General features: G+C 55.6%; 1 protein-coding gene across 5 annotated transcripts in view; it reads left to right on the top strand.

The window, feature by feature from the left end:
- Positions 1-221: 221 nt before the first annotated feature.
- The window catches only part of LOC117197715 (uncharacterized), a 32,873-nt gene continuing 24,585 nt past the window's right edge, over positions 222-8,509 (top strand). For 3 of the 5 annotated variants that reach the window (XM_049705730.1, XM_049705727.1, XM_049705726.1), the window contains exon 1: positions 222-669. The gene's annotated coding sequence lies outside the window, so the exon portion shown is untranslated. Of the gene's footprint in view, positions 670-694; positions 7,860-8,509 lie in introns of those variants that run through there. The other 2 variants (XM_049705729.1, XM_049705728.1) reach the window with 2 other exon arrangements.

Here is an 8,509-nt window from a genome sequence, read left to right as displayed (position 1 = left end):
TTGGGCGGGGGCAGTGGTGAGTGGGCTGCTCTGGGCTGCAAGAATACGGCAAAAATAAAATACTTAACTCAAACAACTTAAATAGTAAGGGGTTGGTTAATAAAATCACACACCAGGAAGCTCAGAGGTAGGTGGATCCTGAGTTGGGTAAGTGATCACATGACTTCTTGGTTATTTTGCCTTTGGTTGTCATCTGCCAACCTTTCCCTACCTTAGTCTCCATGTGACAAGACTGCTATGTTAAGGGGCTTTTGTGGATAGCAGAAGAAGGGAAGGGTGGGGCCTGGGTTTTAGCTGGCTGGGTAAGTGAGTGAGTCACTGGGTGGCTGGGCCCCTTCAGCCCCATGTAAGGACAGGCTGCAGCCGCCCACTGCCCGCCCGAACTGTGTCTGGACAGAAATGGGCATGTCTGCTTTGCAAGGGGACCTGCCTCATGCTCGGATAACCCTGTGAATCAGGAAGGCTGGAGATGCTTATCATCCCTTCTCTCCCCACGAGTCACAGGCCCCCAAAGCGGAAATGACTCCTGGCCTCACCTACAGATGCAGGCCTGAGCTGAGCAGAGAACTGGCATCCCGTCTCCATCTTGGTGCTGGATTCCCTGGAGCAGGAAGGGCCAGTCAGGAGCAAAAGAAGCTCTCTGGTGCTTGTTTCTCCTTTGGGCTTTTTGTAAGTCCCATCTCCAGGCACCCAGACCCCTAATGCTGTCTCCTTCTGCCCACATGGCCCGTTGTCTGCTGCTTTCCCAGGGAAAGTAGGAGGCAGGGCGGGGGCAGAGTGTGGTGGTGGTAGTGTCTCCTGGTATCTACGTCTTTGGTAGCATCTGATAGTATTGACCTAGCCATGACGGAGGTCTAGTAGCCTCTGGGGCTGTGTGTGAGCTGGAAGGAACCTGAGAGCAACCTCCCTCGTTTCACAGCTGTGAGCACTCAGGCCCAGAGAGGGGTAGTGACTTGCTCGAGACCACGCAGCTAGTTAACTGTGAGTTCGTGACCCCAGAGGCATGAACTGGGGTCCCTTGCCCTCCAAGCCCCCACTCTTTCACTACTCTCACTGCCTGGATCCCTGGGTTGCCCACCAGCTGGTTCCACCTCTTACCCTCTGATTCCAGGACCAAGCCTAGGCAGCAACTCTGAAGTGTGGGGCTGCCTGCCCCGGGCTCCCCTGCCACCGGAAGCAGGCCCAGTGTCCCGATCCCAAACTGGTTTTCCTTTTTCCTGCTGGACATAGCAATAAGATGGAGAGAGGATCCACACTGCAGGCCTTGAGACAATAAATATTCACCTTTCTGAAGAAAGTCTACCTTTAACAAAGGGGAGCAGGAGCTGGCTGGCCCTGGGAGGAATCTGCTGCAGGAGCTGGTGCTAGGGAGAGTGTGGTACCAGCGTAGCTGGGTGCTTGAGGGTGGGAAGGGAGGGCCCTCGAAGTGTGAGCTGGCGTATATCTGTGTGTGTGGGAAGAGGGCAGACGGTGTAGACATCCAGGGAGTACTGGACTGGGAACTGGAATGCCAGGGTTCTCTCTGCCACAGGTCAGCCCTGTGATCTTGGAACTTAACCTCCTAGAGTCTCAGTTTTCCCAGCTGCAAAATGGGGATGCAAGAATCTCCTTCACAGGGTTGTTAAGAAGATCTAAACAAATGCATGTGAGCGGTCTCCCGGGGACACAACAGGAGGGCTGCTCTGGGGGTGGGGGGGTGGGGAGGGGTTCTGCTGCTCCCCTTGGAGGCTTGCTGGCGCTGGGTGTCAAGTAGCGCTCAGTTTGGGGACGATCAGGGCAGGGCAGCTCCAAGGCCCTGGCCTGCGATTTCCTCCCTTGCTTCCCTGGCTGCCCCAGGCAGCACTAAATCAGGTCACCACTTGTCTTTCCTTGCTTTAGCTGTCATGCACACAGCTCCTGCCCAGCTCCCAATCCAGGTCACCGTCTCCCACACCCTTCCCTTCCCCAGTGGCCAAGGAGACTGCCTCTCTGTGCTTTTGTTCTTGACTACTGTTCATTAGACCCTGGCTGTGTGCCTGACACTGGGCCAGTTGCTTTAGGAAGAAATAGCAGGTACCCTTTGCAGCATGCCGTATGCCAGGCTCCATCACGAGACTATTTATCTCTTTTAGGGAGATATGATCACTTCTACTTTATAAGTGAGGAAACTGAGGCTCAGAAAAGGTAAGAATCTCAGTCAAGGTCACGCAGCTGACAAGCGCAGAGCCAAGGCCGAAACCTAGATCTGTCTGATTCCAGAGCTCATGCTTGTAATCCCTGAGTTCCTGTGTTTAGAGGACAGAAGCTAGAGGGTGCAGGCAACAGATGGGGCTGAGGGGACCAGGGGAGGTAAGGTGAGGGTCATTTCAGGAGTCAGGGTGAGGTCTGAGGAGAGGATGCTGGGCCTGAAGGAGAGAGGAGGGGAAAGGCCCGCAATGTGATGGGGAAGCCCCCTCCCCACACTCACCCAGACAGACAGACAGACGGACACACACACACACACACACACACACACACACGAGTCCGACACACACCCACAGACATATACAAGGACCTATAGGATACACACACATACACACAAACACACACCTAGAAGACACACACAGACCCAGAAATGCACACTCATGTTGGCACACATCAGAGACACACACAGACCCAGTGACACTCAGACTCACATACACGGGCACACAGAGGCACAGACACCCCCGCGCACACATGTCCTAGAGGGAAGGGAAGGGAGAGCCAGAGCCGCCTTATTTCAGGGCCTCCTTCTCTAAGGCAAAAGGAAAGCCTTCCCCAGAAGTGCTGAGTCAGCAGCGGGTGACAAATGAGCCTGGGGCGGAGGTTCGGATGGGAGCATCTAGCATGCAGAGCGCATTGTGCCAGCGCCAGCCCTGGCCGGCGAGGGGGCAGGGAGCGGCCGCCAGCTGCCCGCTCAGGGGGAGGCCCCAGGGAGGAAGTGACTCACTTTGACTTTGGAAATGCCAGACCTCCAGCTCAAGGTCAAGCAGCAGGGCTGCCAGCCGGCTTCCTGCAGGGAGGTGGGGTGGGCCTGGCTGGTGGGGGGCTAGCCTTGCCGGGCCTGGGAGGGGCTGGATGCAGGTGGGAGGGAGGCAGGGGCTGGCTGGGCTCTGCCGGCACAGATGATGGAAAGGTGAGGAGAGGTCCCTGGCGCTGAGGGTCGTCTCAGAAATGGCCAGGGCTGGCTGGGGGAAGCAGGGGTGATCCCTGGGCTCCTTCTCTGCTCTCTAAGACCCCCCCACTGGAATCTAGCGCAAGGGCACATGACCGTACGCCTGGGTGGCCGCAGCTGCCCCGGCCTGGCTCTTCTGCCCTATTGCCCCCCTAATTTGCCCCAGTGAGATCTTTTCAAGACATCAATCACATGATTTCCTCCAATGGCTTCCCGCCGCACTGAGACTAAATTCAACCCCTCATGAGGAACATCTTCCAAACGTGTCACTCTTGACAGTGAAATTAAATTTCACTATTAAAAATGACACCAGGACAACATGTGTGAACAGGGGCTGTCCTGGGCAGGCAGCCCTACTTTGGGCTTAGAGCTTTCGTCCCCACCCCCATCTTTGCCTGGCTCCCCTAATCTCTGCGTAAATGTCCCTCACCTCCTCAGAGAGACTGACCCTGACCGTCCTACTGCCCCTCGTTCTCCATGACTTCCTCTGCTTTATTGCCTTCATGGCATTTACTGCTACCTGCATTTATCTTTCTGTCTGTTTACATACTTTTTGTCTGTCTACTCCTCCCTCCATAAAGCCTTCTTCTATAGATTTTTTTGTTTTTCTCTTTTGGCTGCACTGCGTGGCTTGCGGGATCCTCCCCAACCAGGGACTGAACGGGGGCCACCACAATGACAGCCCGGAATCCTAACCACTAAGCCACCAGGGAAGTCCCCATAAAAGCTTCCTGACAGCAAAGGCTTTTTCTGTTTTGTGTGACCCCGCTGTGTCCCCTGTCCCTAGAACAGTGTCTGGGACAAGTGGTACTCAGTAACATTTAATCCATGAGTGCGCAGATGAGGGGCAGGCCCGAAAGGGAACACAAAACCTCAAAGGGCAGGCTTGGAGAGACTCCGTCAGGTAAAGGGACAGGGCCTGCGGGGAGTGTCCCTGAGCAGGGCCTATGGATGCGGGCTACAGGGGTAGCTACTGCCCCGAGACCAGCAGGAAGGCTTTGGAGTAGTCCAGACCTGGCTGAGAATTCCCCCTCCCTCGGTTGCTAGCGCTGCACCTTTAGGCCAGTTATTTACTATCTAGAAAATGAGGATGAACACAATTTCTCTTCTAGAGTTACTGATGCTCTGGGTGGCCCTCGCTTCCAGAGGTCACTTTCCCTCTTGAGACACATTTGGCTCTGCTGGGGAATCCAGAAGTGGAGAATTCCTTTCCCTCAGGCGCATCTGGGAGGCGCCAGCCCCGTTTCCACTCCAGGTCCTGCCAGGCCAACATGCCTCAGTTTCCTCCTAGGTGGACAGGAATCGAGCAGGGAAACGAGTTCAAAGGTGGACCTCTGGTTAAAGTGAGGAAATCTGGCAAAATGGAAACGGTACAAGGTGTTCTTCGTGTCCTGGTTCTGTGGCTTCGGTCACCTCTGAGCCTGGAGGACATTCCCTGCTTTTGATTTCTCACTCCTGTCTTCTCCATCCCCCTGGCCCCAGAGTGTGGATCCAGTAAGATCATGATCTCGATGGTGCTCTGGAAAGTATCCCTGACGGAGGAGGAATCCTTAGTTGGGATTTACTCTCAGGGGTACGGGCACAGGAAGCGGCTGAGCCCCCTTTCTCCCCCGGGGCCAGTCTTTCTGACCCCCCCAGCCCTCGCTCCATCTCCACGAGCTGATGCTGCTGCCCCGGGCCTGGCCGCTCCTGCTTTGGTGGAGAGAATAGAAAGTGAAAGTGGCCCTGTGGAGGAGGTGGCCCCGGGGAGCGCACAGCCCGCCAGCTGCCTGCAGAGGGACCCCAGTCAGGAAGGGCAGCTCCTTGTCCCCAGGTCCCCTGCCTGGAACTGCCTGCACAGCTCTCAGCCTGCCCCGTGCCTGGGGCTCCTTCTTGCGGCAGCCCCGGGCAGAGCTGGGTGACTGAGCAGTGAGAGGGTGGCCTGAGGCCACTGTCCCCATCTTCTGTCCTGACTCAACCTCCCGCGTGGGTGAAAGGAGGGGAGGGAGGGCCTGGCAGCTGGGGGCTGTCCTGTGGGATGGGTCAGAAGCTGGAGTGGCCGGCTCCTGGGTCACGATGCTGTCTGTCCCAGCCAAGGCTTCCCTCTGCGGGCTCCCAGCAGAGCTTCTGAAGGGTGACACTGGGAGGCCTGAGGTGTGGGTGCGGGCAGAGCAAAGTGAAAGGAACAAGACAATAGCTTCGGCCAACCTCCAGCCACCCAGGGGCCAGGCCCCATGCCAGGTGCCTCACAATCACAGCCTAGCAGTATACCTGGGCCACTGGCGCATCCCCATTCATCCATTTGATCGAGAAAAATTTTTTGAGTGTTTGTGCCCCAGACACTGTTCTAATCACAGGGGACAAGTCGTGGAAACAGAGTTTTAAAAAATCCCTGCCTTCATGGAGCTTACATTTTAGTGGAGGGAAAACAGTCGACAACCAAAGGAAACAGCTGAAATGGTGTGTAAGACGGTGATATGTGCTGGAGAAAAATAAAGAGGGGAAAGAGGGAAGGGGTGATGGGGTGGGGACAGGCTTGTAATTTTAAGAGGAGAGGGTTGGGAAGGCCTTGCTGAGAAGGGGACAGATTCTGATCCAGTAAGTCACTTTATTTCACGTAAAAGTCAAGGATGCAGATATGATCGTTATCGTCCCTGTGAAGGACAAGGAAATCAAACCCAAGGACGAGTCCAAAGTCAAATGTCTGGGAAATGGAAAAGCTAAAATTTGAGCTCAGGCTCTGTCTGTGTCTGTAACCACCACATGCTCTTGGGCAGAGAGACAAAGAGAGGACAGAATGGAAGGGAAAAGGGAAATAAAGGCCGTATGGGGGCCTCGCAATGGTGGCCATCTGTTTTCCAAACTGAAAACCAGGACACGGTCTGAAAAGATTTTCCTGTTGCTCATAATGAGAGTGGCTGTCTGGGAGAGCTGGTTTGGATGCTGGCCTGAATGGTGGGATTTCTGAGACATTCCAGTGGCTTGTGGGGCCCACAAGGCAGTCCAGGGGTAGGGCACTGCCATGGCAACCCCAGCTTGGCCTTGGGGCCAAGATCCTGGTGCAGGCCCACATGGCAGAGAAGCTACACTGGGCATGGACCCGAGACGCTGCAGGCCCAGGGGCGGCCAACGCCGAGGAGACAGCAGAAAGGGGGGAGGGGCCTGGCCCGCAGCCCATGCTCTGGGCCAATTGGAAGGGTGGGCTGGCAGGAGCCTGAGAGGCATGTGGGGCAAGAAACCAGACTTTCCTGTTAGGCAAGTCTGGGTTTGAATCCTCCCCCTCTCTGGCCCTGGGCAAGTCACACAACTCTGATGAGCTTGTTTCTCCATCTGTGAAATGGGGATAATAACTCACCTCATAGATAGTTGCAAAGACTATCACGTTTTGAGGTAATGCATGAGTTGTACACAGCATATTGCAGACTTCAGACTTGGTTCCCGCTGTTTCCCTCCACCCAGTGGGGCACTGGGGGCATGCCAAGGTGGTGAGTGGGTGGAACAGGAAGAATTGTGGGGCTTGGGAAATGGACGGCCCAGTCGACAGGGCAGTTACAGGTTCCCAGCCAAGCCCTGCACATGGGCTGGGGTTTAGTCAGCAACAGAAGAACATGCCCTTCCCAAACAGCCAGGCCCACAGGGCGAGCCCTTCCCCCAGCTCCCACCACTCTGCACCCCCAGTGCCCTGGTCCACAGGCCTCTCCACGCACTCACCCCTGCTCCAGCATCCTGGGGGCTCCAGGGCCCACAGTGCCCTCTGCTCGGGTGGGTGGCAAGGTGCCTCCAACGTGGAACAGGGGCACGCCCGACTACTCCTGCTGGTGACGCTTTCCTTGCTGCCCTGCTGCCCGAGCCTCCCAGGAAACTCACTGCTGCCCCACTATTGCTTCTGGAAGACTGTCCTTAAAGAAGGGAAAGAACAAGAAGGGAAAAGCCTTTTGCATCACCCCCCATTTCCATGGGCTGAACTGCACCCCTCTGGCCACAGCCATGACAGGGTCAAGGACAGCTGGAATCTAGCCCGGCTTTTACCAACAATTCATTGTGTGACCTTGGGCATCCTCTCTGGGCCTCCTTTCCTTCATTTGCAAAGTGACGGGTTTAGACTAGATCATCTCTAAAGTCTAGTTGTGATGTCTAAGTGATAGCACGTGTCGAGTTTTTACCCGTTTGTTCATTCATTCATAGCACTTATTGCTTCCCGATATGGTATATTTCGTTTGCTTATTGTCTGTCTTACTCTATGCCAGCTCTAGGAGGGAAGGGGTTTTTGTTTGCTTTGTTCACTGCTGCATTCCTGCCACCTGCAAGAGGGCATGACACAGAGCAGGAGCTTGTATTTGACTGAGCCGTGGCAGGAAACTGAAGATTGCAGGCTCCGACGGGATGCTGGAGGGCAGCTCCTTGAGAGCACTATTTCTGAAATTGTAGACAAGGGAAGGAGAACTAAAAAGCATGCCAGGGCTCACAACAGGGTGGGCCCGAGGGAGTGTGACCGAGCTGAGCTGTAGGAGGGGACGATGGGACAGGAGCTGAGGCCTGTAGCAGAGGAAAGCGGCCACCGCCAACCCCTGGCCCAGCAGGGAAGTGAGCGGAGAATAAAGACCCCCACCTCCTTCTCCTCCTGCTTCTCCCCTCTGGCTGCAGCATCCCGTTGGCTGAATCCAAGCAGAAGCCAGAGAGCAAGAGTTCCCTGACACAGTCCTTAGAGGTCAGGCTCCAGGGCACAAAGAGGGTGGGGAAAGGTGGACCTGGATCTGCCGGGAGGGGGGGGGCGGGGGGCGGGGCGGGATATGGGGGCCCTTCAATGCCCACGCAATAAACATTCACTGAGCACTTGCCCCGTCTCAGAGTCTGCACTCTGTAGACAATGTGATGTGAATGTTGGTAGAGCCAGGGCTCTGCCCTGCAGGCAGCACAAAAGTGCCTGGACTGGGTCTGGAAGACACCCCACCCCCGCCCAGGGGTCTCCCGTCTTTATTTGATTTGGGGGCATCAAGCAGATGAATCGGTCTGATTTGCAAAATCACACTGACAAATGGAAATGAGGGCGGGGGGTGGGGTGGGGTGGGAGGTTAGGGGGCCTGGGTGATGGGAACTGGTGGCAGTGCCCTGAATCAGCCCACAGGAAGGTGACCTTGAAGCTGTGGTCCAGGCTCCAGAGTCTGAAGGGTTCAAATCCCACTCCATCAGTCATTTGCTGTGTGATCTAGGGCCTTGATTCTGTTTCAACATCTATAAAAATGGGTGGGGGTGAGGGTGGGGCGTGCATATATAGGACATAGGAATTTGGGGAGATTAAACAAGAAGCTGTGCAAAAGGCCGAGCCGGGTGTCTGGGCACACAGCGAATACTATCATT

This window comes from Orcinus orca, chromosome 2 (genome assembly GCF_937001465.1).
Source record: "Orcinus orca chromosome 2, mOrcOrc1.1, whole genome shotgun sequence".
Lineage (NCBI taxonomy): Eukaryota > Metazoa > Chordata > Mammalia > Artiodactyla > Delphinidae > Orcinus > Orcinus orca.
The sequence above is the reverse complement of the archived record's forward strand: the minus strand, read 5'-3'. Positions and strand labels throughout refer to the sequence as shown.